The sequence below is a fragment of the Macaca mulatta genome, chromosome X (genome assembly GCF_049350105.2).
Source record: "Macaca mulatta isolate MMU2019108-1 chromosome X, T2T-MMU8v2.0, whole genome shotgun sequence".
In the NCBI taxonomy this organism is placed as follows: domain Eukaryota; kingdom Metazoa; phylum Chordata; class Mammalia; order Primates; family Cercopithecidae; genus Macaca; species Macaca mulatta.
In genome coordinates this window covers 82,588,447-82,600,963 of record NC_133426.1, presented here as the reverse complement: position 1 = coordinate 82,600,963, position 12,517 = coordinate 82,588,447, and the positions used below count along the sequence as shown (strand labels likewise).

At 38.9% G+C, this 12,517-nt stretch overlaps 1 long non-coding RNA gene across 1 annotated transcript; it reads left to right on the top strand.

Moving 5' to 3' along the window:
- Window positions 1-4,225: 4,225 nt before the first annotated feature.
- LOC144338768 (uncharacterized) lies at window positions 4,226-11,689 on the top strand. Its single transcript, XR_013413140.1, has 2 exons — window positions 4,226-4,365; window positions 9,665-11,689. It is a non-coding gene; the product is annotated as an uncharacterized LOC144338768 (long non-coding RNA).
- The last annotated feature ends 828 nt before the right edge of the window (window positions 11,690-12,517 follow it).

Below are 12,517 nucleotides of genomic sequence, written 5' to 3'. Positions count from 1 at the left end.
ACATGTGCAGAACATGCAGGTTTGTTACATAGGTAAATATGTGCTATAGTGGTTTGCTGAACCTATCAATGTGTCATCTAGGTTTTAAGCCCTGTATGCATTAAAAATTTGTACCAATGCTCTCCCTCCACTTCTCCCACACACCCGACAAGCCCCAGTGATTGATGGTCCTCTCCCTGTGTCCATGTGTTCTCATTGTTCAACTCCCGGTTATGAGTGAGAACATGCAGGTTTTGTTTTTTTTTTTTTCTTTATTATACTTTAAGTTCTAGGGTACATGTGCACAACATGCAGGTTTCTTACATATGTATACATGTGCCATGTTGGTGTGCTGCAACCATTAACTCGTCATTTACATTAGGTATATCTCCTAATGTTATCCCTCCCCCACCTTCCCCACAATAGGAACCGGTGTGTGATGATCCCCTTCCTGTGTCCAAGTGATCTCATTGTTCAATTACCACCTGTGAGTGAGAACATGCAGTATTTGGTTTTCTGTTCTTGTGATAGTTTGCTAAGAATGATGGTTTCCAGTTGTATCTATGTCCCTACAAAGGATACAAACTCATCCTTTTTTATGGCTGCATAGTATTCCATGGTGTATATGTGCAACATTTTCTTAATCCAGTCTGTCACTGATGGACATTTGGGTTGATTCCAAGTCTTTGCTATTGTGAATAGTGCCACAATAAACATATGTGTGCATGTGTCTTTATAGCAGCATGATTTATAATCCTTTGGGTATATCCCCAGTAATGGGATAGCTGGGTCAAATGGTATTTCTAGTTCTAGATCCTTGAGGAATCACCACACTGTTTTCCACAATGGTTGAACTACTTTACAGTCCCACCAACAGTGTAAAAGTGTTCCTATTTCTCCACATCCTCTCCAGCACCTGTTGTTTCCTGATTTTTTAATGACTGCCATTCTAACTGGTGTGAGATGATATCTCATTGTGGTTTTGATTTGCATTTCTCTGATGGCCAGTGATGATGAGCATTTTTTCATGTGTCTGTTGGCTGTATGAATGTCTTCTTTTGAGAAGTGTCTGTTCATATCCTTTGCCCACTTTTTGATGGGGTTGTTTGTTTTTTTCTTGTAAACTTGATGGAGTTCTTTGTAGGTTCTGTATATTAGCCCTTTGTCAGATGAGTAGATTGCAAAAATTTTCTCCCATTCTGTAGGTTGCCTGTTCACTCTGATGGTAGTTTCTTTTGCTGTGCAGAAGCTCTTTAGTTTAATTAGATATCATTTGTCAATTTTGGCTTTTGTTACCGTTGCTTTTGGTGTTTGAGACATGAAGTCCTTGCCCATGACTGTCCTGAATGGTATTACCTAGGTTTTCTTCTAGGGTTTTTATGGTTTTCGGTCTAACATTTAAGTCTCTAATCCATATTGAATTAATTTTCTCATAAGGAGTAAGGAAAGGATCCAGTTTCAGCTTTCTACTTATGGCTAGCCAATTTTCCCAGCACCATTTATTAAACGGGGAATCCTTTCCCAATTTCTTGTTTTTGTCAGGTTTGTCGAAGATCAGATGGCTGTAGATGTGTGGTATTATTTCTGAGGGCTCTGTTCTGTTCCACTGGTCTATATCTCTGTTTTGGTACCAGTACCATGCTGTTTTGGTTACTGTAGCCTTGTAGTATAGTTTGAAGTCAGGTAGCGTGATGCCTCCAGCTTTGTTCTATTGGCTTAGGATTTTCTTGGCAATGCGGGGTCTATTTTCATTCCATATGAACTTTAAAGTAGTTTTTTCCAATTCTGTGAAGAAAGTCATTGGTAGCTTAATGGGGATGACATTGAATCCATAAATTACCTTGGGCAATATGGCCATTTTCACAATACTGATTCTTCCTATCCATGAGCATGGTATGTTCTTCCATTTGTTTATGTCCTCTTGTATTTCACTGAGCAGTGGTTTGTAGTTCTCCTTGAAGAGGTCCTTTACATCCCTTGTAAGTTGGATTCCTAGATATTTTATTCTCTTTGAAGCTATTGTGAATGGGAGTTCTTTCATGATTTGGCTCTCTGTTTGTCTGCTACTGGTGTATAGGAATGCTTGTGATTTTTGCACATCGATTTTGTATCCTGAGACTTTGCTGAAGTTTCTTATCAGCTTAAGGAGATTTTGGGCTGAGACAGTGGGGTTTTCTAAATATACAATCATGTCATCTGCAAACAGGGACAATTTGACTTCTTCTTTTCCTAACTGAATACCCTTGATTTCTTTCTCTTGCCTGATTGCCCTAGCCAGAACTTCCAACACTATATTGAATAGGAGTGGTGAGAGAGGGTATCCCTGCCTTGTGCCAGTTTTCAAAGGGAATGCTTCCAGTTTTTGCCCATTCAGTATGATATTGGCTGTGGGTTTGTCATAAATAGCTCTTATTATTTTGGCATACATCCCATAAATAACGAATTTATTGAGAGTTTTTAGCATGAAGGGCTGTTGAATTTTGTCAAAGGCCTTTTCTGCATCTATTGAGATAATCATGTGGTTTTTGTCTTTGGTTCTGTTTATATGCTGGATTACATTTATTGATATCCATATGTTGAACTAGCCTTGCATCCCAGGGATGAAGCCCACTTGATCATGGTGGATAAGCTTTTTGATATGCTTCTGGATTCGGTTTGCCAGTATTTTATTCAGGATTTTTGCATCAATGTTCATCAGGGATATTGGTCTAAAATTCTCTTCTACTGCTGTCAAGCTTTGGTATCAGGATGATTTTGGCCTCATCAAATGAGTTAGGGAGGATTCCATCTTTTTCTATTGATTGGAATAGTTTCAGAAGGAATGGTACCAACTCCTCCTTGTACCTCTCCTAGAATTTGGCTGTGAATCCGTCTGGTCCTGGACTTTTTTTGGTTGGTAGGCTACTGATTATTGCCTCAATTTCAGAGCCTGCTATTGGTCTATTCAGGGATTCAACTTCTTCCTGGTTTAGTCTTGGGAGAATGTAAGTGTCCAGGGAAAAATCCTTTTCTTCTAGGTTTTCTAGTTTATTTGCGTAGAGGTGTTTATAGTATTCTCTGATGGTAGTTTGTATTTCTGTGGGGTTAGTGGGGATATTCCCTTTATCATTTTTTATTGCATCTATTTGATTCTTCTCTCTTTTTTTCTTCATTATTCTTGCAAGCAGTCTATCAATTTTGTTGATCTTTTCAAAGAACCAGCTCCTGAATTCATTGATTTTTGGAGGGTTTTTTGTGTCTCTTTCTCCTTCAGTTCTGCTCTGATCTTAGTTATTTCTTGCCTTCTACTAGCTTTTGAATGTGTTTGCTCTTGCTTCTCTAGTTCTTTTAATTGTGATGTTAGGGTGTCAGTTTTAGAGCTTTCCTGCTTTCTCTTCTGGGCATTTAGTGCTATAAATTTCCCTCTACACACTGCTTTAAATGTGTCCCAGAGATTCTGGTATGTTGTATCTTTGTTCTCATTGGTTTCAAAGAACATCTTTATTTCTGCCTTCATTTTGTTATGTACCCAGTAGTCATTCAGGAGCAGGTTGTTCAGTTTCCATGTAGTTGAGCAGTTTTGATTGAATTTCTTTTTCCTTCTTTCTAGTTTGATTGCATTGTGGTCTGAGAGAACATTTGTTATAATTTCTGTTCTTTTCCATTTGTTGAGGAGTGCTTTACTTCCAACTATGTGGTCAATTTTGGAATAAGTGCGATGTGGTGCTGAGAAGAATGTATATTCTCTTGCTTTGGGGTGGAGAGTTCTGTAGATGTCTATTAGGTCCGCTTGGTGCAGAGTTGAGTTCAATTCCTGGATATCCTTGTTTACTTTCTGTCTTGTTGATCTGTCTAATGTTGACAGAGAGGTGTTATAGTTTCCCATTATTATTGTAGGGGAGTCTTAGTCTCTTTGTAAGTCTCTAAGGACTTGCTTTATGAATCTGGGTGCTCCTGTGTTGGGTGCATATATATTTAGGATAGTTAGCTCTTCCTGTTGAATCGATCCCTTTAGCATTATGTAATGGCCTTCTTTGTGTCTTTTGATCTTTGGTGGTTTAATGCAGGGGCCTTTGAAAACAGTATGCTGAGAATAGATAGGGCTCAAGGACAGTATCTCCAATTGAACTTTTAATGAACTCCCGTAGGCGCCAAGAAAGCGGGCAGATAAGGAAGAGCATAGAAACAAAGAACTGAGTAGAAGGTTACATCTGGGAAAAGAAAGTTTGTTTTGCATTGCATTCTTTCTGCTGACGTGGGGTTTATGGAGTATAAATAAAGTGAGGCGGAGGCTCTGAGCGCGGCCGCCATGTTCTCTGTGTGTCTTTGTCTTTTGTGTGTTCTTTCATTCTCCACCACCCCCGGCACGGACCCCAACAAGTGGCGCAGCGAGCAGGGTCAGCACGGGTGAGTAGGGGAGAACAAGAAGGGGAACCCCCTAGGGGCGGGTAAGGCCCGGATATTGTTAAGGGGAACCTTCTTAAGCTTTCATTATGGGAATTCCATCTCTCTGGCCTCAGAATATTTATGGCTGTTTCAAGGACTGTTGCTGTCTATGGGAGTAGAAGTGAAAGAAAAAGACTTTGAAGCGATTGTTTGCCCATGTTGAACAACATTGTTACTGGTTTCAGTATCAGACTAAAGTGCAGCTGAATCGGAGAAAATGGTTACAGGTAGTAAAAGCTCTGCTTAGAGCTCTCCAGTTAGGGGATATTATGCCTCTAAAATTGTGGACCTTGTGTGACTCTATCACTCAGACATTAGAGTTACTTGAGACTGATTCAGAGTGTGGTAATGTAGCCACAGGAGGAAAGGTATCTGAGGATTTGGAAAATAAATAAATAAATAAATCTGAAATGGAGCCCATTTGTGCCAGGATAACACAGGATGGGGGGGGTAGCAAAAAGGGGGAGAAGAGAAAAAGCCAGCTCTTCCTTCTTCTAAGGGAAATTCTGACATGCAGTGTATTATGGAAATGCTTCAACAAATATTACAGATATATTCTTCTAATTCACCTTTGTGAGCTTTCCCTGTTTCTTTTCCTTCTGCCCTGTTAAAAGAGGATTTTCCAGAGCCTCCAACCCCCCGGCTTCCTTATCTTTACCTTTGTTTGACAAAGTTGAAGCCCTGTTCACATCAGACATACTTTAAATTTATACTAAACACCTGTTTAATATGTCAAAACCAGTGTATATGTATATCTTATTGTTTGTTAAAATATTATGAGTATTTCAATAGTCAATAAATAAGCACATTAATATTAACTATTAATATTACTATAGTATTAATAACCCCAACAATGTGCACACAATTTTTCTAGGAAATTGTTATATTATAGGGGTGCATAGGTTCCACCAATTTACACTCCAAATAGAAGTTGAGTATTCGAGTTGCTTAACACATTAACTACCTCTTGATATTTTCTGTGTTTTTAAATTTTAACCATTGTATTGTGTATGTAATGATTCTCAATTTGGTATTAATATACATATTTCCTAGTGAGTAATGATGTTAGACATATAGGTTTATTGTCATTTCTTTGTTCTGCTACTTTTGGTTGGGTTATTTGCCTTTTCCTATTAATATGTTGGAATTCTTTATATTTGGGGATATGAGTATTATTATATATTATATATACTTTTAATTAAAAAAAAATTTTAAGGAGCTGGATCTGTTTCCAATTATTTGTGCTTCTTTTGCTCCTAATGCTCAGTTTTTAAATGGTGGCAATAATGTCCAATTTAATCCCTTACAAATTAAATTTTTAAAAGAAGTGAAAGCTGCCATTTCTAACTATGGACCTCAATCTCCTTTTATCCTTGGTCTTCTTGATGTTTTTTCATCAGAAAATTTGATGATTCCTATAGACTGGAAGACTTTGGGGAAGGCTTTTCTTGATCGTTCTCAGTGGTTACAATTGCACAGCTGGTAAATGAACAAGGTGCATGTACAGGCTAGAAAAAATGTTATGTGTGATCCCCCAGGAGCCACTGAGGAACAACTCACAGGCACGGGCCAATATGCTACTCTTAATGCTCAGGCTGGTTTAGATGATGTTGCCCTTACTCAAATCAAGACTTTGTTTTTAAGGGCCTAAAATAAGGTAGAGATAACAGGAAAATCTTCCCTTTCCTCTGTGAAGATTTTACAGGGCACAAATGAATCATGTCCAGATTTCGTAGCCCGTCTTCAGGATGTTGTCTTCAAAATTGTGGGTGCTGGCCTTGCTTCAAAAATTTTGTTACAAACATTGTCTTTTAAAAATGCTTATGCTGACTGTTAAAAATTGTTAAAATCATTAAAGGCCAATGGGGCCAATTTAGATAAATATATTAAAACTTGTGTTAATGTTGGAGGGGCTATTTATAATGCTCAATTATTTGCTGGAGCTTTGTCTAAAGCCTTAAAAGGAAATAACAAACAAGGTGTTTGCTTGCAGTGTGGTAAACCTAGACATTTCAAAAAAGAATGTCATAAAAATTGAATACTTTTATTCCTCAAGGCAAAAAGCTGCCTTCAGAGGTGTACAAATGTTGTGATAAAAGGTCGACATTGGACAAATAAATGTCGTTCCAAAACTGATAAAAGTGAAAATTTACTGTCTCCTCTCCTGGGAAACGGGAGCCGGGGACCACAGACTTGGGGCCCCAACAATTACAATACAAGTCTACTACAATACCCAGTGAGCAATGACCTACAACATCAAGGAATAAATTCAAGTCCTCCTTAAGGATCCCACACCTTACCCCAGTTTCTCAGCCTTATGCGGCAACTAAGCAGAGCGCCGCTGCTGACTTAGCTATTACTCAGCCTTATACTTTGTCTCCTAATAGAGGAGTATATAAATTAGCTATTAGAGTGTGTGGCCCTTTGCCAAAAGGACATGATGTTACTAATAAAATTCTTATTATGGTTCAAGTCTCACAATTTATATGCCTAGAGGCAGGGGAATGTATTCTCAATAGGGAGGGTTTGGTAGCACAGAAAAAACTGTTTTTTGGGAAACTTTAGTTTCTAATCAAAAGCCCTTATGTTCATTGCACATTAATGAAATAGTTTTTAAGGGGTTAATTGATATGGGGGTGAATATGTCTATTATTTGTTTAAATTAGTGGCCTATACAATGGGAAAAAAGACAAGTTTCAGTTATACTCACTGGCTTGGGTGCTGCTTCTGTGATTTCTCAAAACGTAGAACCTTTAACCTGTGTCGGTCCTAAAGGTCAACAAGGTCAAGTGTTTTTTTTTTTTATTTTTATATTGTTCCTATCAATATTAATTTTGGGGAACAAGATCTTTCACAACAATTTGCTGCTTTTTAAAACATTCCTCATATTTCCTCAGCTGCCAAAAATATGATGTTCAGAATGGGCTACAATCCTTTAAACTCATAGCCACCACTCCTATTTAGGTGAAACAGTGACCATTATTTAAAGAAATACTTAGGACTCTAAAAGAGTAAGTCAAAAAACAAATGGCCGAGAGGAATATAAAGCCACGTATTTCTGCATGGAATTCCTGTCTTTGTCTTGTCTTAAAACTATAAATGTTTACATTAAACCTAGGGAAAGTTTACAGCCTGGTCTTCCTAATCCTGCCCTTATCCCACAAAGTTAAAAATTAATGGTCATAGATCTCAAAAATTGTTTTTTCTCTATTCCATTATAACCTCAAGATTGTAAAAAGTTTGCTTTTATTATTCCTAAAAATAATAATGGACAACCTATTCAAAAATATCAGTAGAAGCTTCTTTCTCAGGGTATACTTAATAGCCCTCGATATCAATGGAAAGTTTTACCTCAAGGTGTGTTAAACAGCCCTATCTTGTGTCAAGAATTTGTCCATAGGGCCTTGGATCCTGTTCGAAAGCGTCATCCTTCTGTTCTTTTATATCATTATATGGATGACATTCTTCTTGCTGCACTTACCAGAGAAAAGCAGCAAGATGCTTTTATATCATTACAAACTCAGCTTTCTTTCTACTCACTTAATATTGCCACAGAAAAAATTTAACTGGATTTTCCTATTCAATATTTAGGTTATACCTTGGGGGCACAAAATATTCGACCCCAAAAAATTCAAATTCGACGTGATCATTTAAAAACATTAAATGATTTTCAAAAGCTTCTAGGAGACATTAATTGGATGCGTCCTGTTTTAGGAATACCAACATATCAGTTATAACATCTTTTTTCTATTCTAGAAGGAGACAGTCACTTGGACAACTCACGCCATTTAACTCCTTTGGTTTTACAGGAACTCCAGCTTGTTGAAGAGCAACTTCAAAAGGCCCTTCCTTTTGTTTATTTCATACTTTACATTCTCCCACAGGAATGATTCATCAAACTAATCGACCACTAAAATGGATCAAAATATCTAAACGCTTGGCTATTTATATCGATCGTTTAGCTGAACTGATCATCAAAGGACGGCATCACTGTCGACAACTTTGGGGAGGAGATCCTTCCTTAATTATCTCTCAATTCACTCATAGTCAGATCACTTATCTTCTTGCAACTTCTGATTCTTGGCAAGTTGCTTGCGCTTCTTTTGTTGGACAATTTTCTACCCAATCTCCTAAGTCTCCGATCTTTTCATTTTTTTAGGCAACATTCTGTGTTGTCTTTCTCACCAATTTCTGTATTTCCTGTTCAAGGTCCTACCTTTTTTACTGATGCTAGTAGTAATGGTAAGGCTGGATATTGGAGTGTTCATCAATCTCGAGTTACAGTTTATCCTTATCCCTCGGTGCAACAGAGAGAATTGCTTGCTGTTCTGATGATCTTACTTGATTTCCCTACTACTGGTTGTAACATTGTTAGTTATTCTCAATACGCCGTTTATGTTACTTCTTATATTTCTCAGGCCACTTTACCTCTTTGTGCTACTTCTTCTCTTCAAAAATTCTTTTCCTTGTTATCTTCTACTTTGAGCCAACGTCGAGCTCCTTTATTCATCACTCATCTTCGTTCTCATTCTCAACTTCCTGGACCATTAGTTCATGGTAATACTCAGATTGATTCGCTTTTAATAGGCCACCTACATGCTGCAGAACAAAAATATACTCTACATCACACTAATAGTTCTGGCCTTCAACGACGGTTTCATTTAACTTATAAACAAGCTCGTTCTCTTATTCGAGCTTGTCCTTCCTGTGCTCCTTTGAGCATTCCATCCTTCCATCCTGGGGTTAATCCACGAGGTGTCCCTTCTTTTGGATGATTAAAGTATGTTCATCATACCATTGGTACCTTTTCTCATTTCTGTTATTACTCATCTCTTAACTTGTTTCGCCATCATGGGCATTCCTCTTATACTTAAAACTAATAATGCCTCTGCCTATGTCTCTCGTAAATTACAAGTTTTCTTACAGCAATACAATATTCAACATATCATCGGTATCCCGGGCAACAGTCAAGGTCAAGCCATCATTGAGCGCGCAAATTTAACTTTAAAAACTCAACTATTAAAACAAAACAAAAAGGGGGAAATGAGCCCCCCAGAAACCAGATTTTGAAGGTTCTTTTTACTTTTTTTGAATCAAGGGAGACAATTGCAAGATTCCGCTGCCGTAACCCATCTTTCCTCACCTCCCTCGGTGATAGTCCCCACTGATAATTTAAAGGTTTGGTATCCTAATGAAGAAGGTAAGTATATTCAAGGGCAAGTTCTAAAACAGGGATGGGGCTATGCTCTTGTCCTTACAGGGAGCGGACCTGAGTGGTTTCCTACAAGATGATTGAAACCCTGTTGAAAAGAAAACTGGATTCAGCATGCATTTCTTCCTTTGTTGGATGTGCCTCGAAGGGGGACTTATTTCTCTTAGTGAGGCTTTGTATGAATATTGGACTTATATTCCCTTTCCGCACTTGTATCAGGGAGCCACCTGGGGGGAGGCGGAAATTAAGGTTTTCACCAATGACACTACTTGGATGCCGTCCCCCTATATAGACAAAGACAATATAGAATGGGAAATGGGAATTATAAACAACACATATCAATTTGGAGTGGAAGGACTTCCAATATGTATGGGAAATAGTTCTCATTGTCTCCGAAAATCGCATGAAGCCTGGGCTGTTCATTATAATCATAGTCATGTGGCTGCTAATACTGTTATTATTGTAACTAGAAGCTTTTAATATAATCATACTATATATAGTAATGAAACTATTCCTAGTTCTTTACTTTTTTGTCCTATTCTAGAGGTTTCTCCTAATATTGAGGTGCTGGAGTGACAACAATGTCGGGGAACTAAACCCCGGATTTTATTAGAATACAATGGAATGTAAATAACTGATTGGAGTGTGCACGGTGATTTTCAAATAAAATTTAGTCACATACCTTTGAAATGACACTGGGTAAATAAAAGTATTGCTGCTAACAGTAATGAAACCTTGGTATGGCATGAAGGAGGCCTGAAGTACAGAGTCATCTTTGGAAGTTGTTAGCTGCAGGCAATGCCATTAGCACTTTTGTGGGGAATATGTCCCTTAATCTTTCTAACCCAACTAACTCCTTTCATATTCAGTTATATCGAAATACCTCCTGATATATTATTGCTTGTGTCCATAAGCCCTACCTATTATTAGCAGGGAATTTGACATGGGATAATGATATGGGGATTGTTAATTGTACAGATATGTGTACATTTTTGTCTTGCCTCAATCATTCCTGGTGGCACAACTTTACTGGGGATATTTATATCCTCAGGGCTCGTAAGGAAATTTGGCTACCTGTTAACCTTATGCGACTGTGGGGGGCATCACCTCTTGAAACTTATATTTGGACTTATCTCCAGTGAACCCGCCATGCCCTTGGACTTATAATTGCCTCGGTGATGAGCCTTGTCGCCATCATCTCCACTGCGACCGTAGCAGGACTCGCTCTTTATCAAAGCATACAAAATGCTGAATTTGTGCAGCAATGGCACGAGCAATCTCACCGGTTTTGGCTTCAACAACGAAACATTGATTCTCAACTTGCTGAAAGATTGGACAACATGGAGCAGGCATTGACATAGCTTGGAGATCAGCTCACTGTACTCAATACTGGGATAACATTACAATGTGATTGGAACTCCACTCAATTTTGTGTAACGCCTGTGCCTTTTAACAACTCTCAAAATTGGACTGTAATCCAAAAATTATTAGTAGGCCATAAAAATATTAGTTTGGACATCCAAGAGCTCACTCAGAACATTTCTGAAGCATTTCGACAACAATTACATGTGTTGTCTGGAACCGTAACCCTGCAAGAGCTGGGTCAGCGCCTTGCTGCCTTTAACCCATGGACCCAAATGAAAACATGGATTTCTACAATCTCTGGAAGTATATTGTTTTGGGCACTCGGATTGGGTCTACTTCTTTTGGTGATCTGATGCTCCCTCTGTCGCCTCCAAAAACAAAAGAAAACACAAGAACAAATATGGGCTACCTTTTTAGGATTGAGGCAAAACAAAAAAAAAGGGGGGAAATGCAGGGGCCTTTGAAAACAGTATGCTGAGAATAGATAGGGCTCAAGGACAGTATCTCCAATTGAACTTTTAATGAACTCCCGTAGGTGCCAAGAAGGCAGGCAGATAAGGAAGAGCATAGAAACAAAGAACTGAGTAGAAGGTTACATCTGGGAAAAGAAAGTTTGTTTTGCATTGCATTCTTTCTGCTGACGTGGGGTTTATGGAGTATAAATAAAGTGAGGCGGAGGCTCTGAGCGCGGCCGCCATGTTCTCTGTGTGTCTTTGTCTCTTGTGTGTTCTTTCATTCTCCACCACCCCCGGCACGGACCCCAACAGTTTAAAGTCTGTTTTATCAGAGACTAGGATTACAACCCCTGCTTTTTTTTTGTTTTCCATTTGCTTGGTATATCTTCCTCCATCCCTTTATATTGAGCCTATGTGTGTCTCTGCATGTGAGATGGGTCTCCTGAATACAGCAAACTGACGGATCTTGACTCTGTCAGGTAGGAGTTACCCGATTTTCCAGGTGTTGTGCGTCTCAATTTCCTTTGGCTACAAAAAGGAATTCCCTTCCCCTTTGTGCTTCCCAGGTGAGGCCATGCCTCGCCCTGCTTCAGCTCTCGGTGGTCGGGCTGCACTCGCGGACCAGTGCCAACTGTCTAACACGCCCCAGTGAGATGAACCCTGTACCTCAGTTGAAAATGCAGAAATCACCCATCTTCTGTGTCACTCACACTGGGAGCTGGAGGCTGGAGCTGTTTCTATTTGGCCATCTTGGGCACCGCCCCCCCACCCCCAGTATTTGGTTTTTTAATGGCTGCATAGTATTTCATGGGGCATATGTGCCACATTTTCTTTATCCAGTCTATCACTGATGGGCATTTGGGTTTGTTCCAATTCTTTGCCATTGTAAATAGTGCTGCAACAAACATATGTGTGGATGTGTCTTTAAAGTAGGATGATTTATAATCCTTTGGGTATATATCCAGTGATGGAATTGATGGGTCAAATGGTATTTCTGGTCCTAGACCCTTGAGAAATCACCACACTGTCTTCCACAATGCTTGAACTAATTACACTCCCACCAACAGTGTAAAGGCATTCC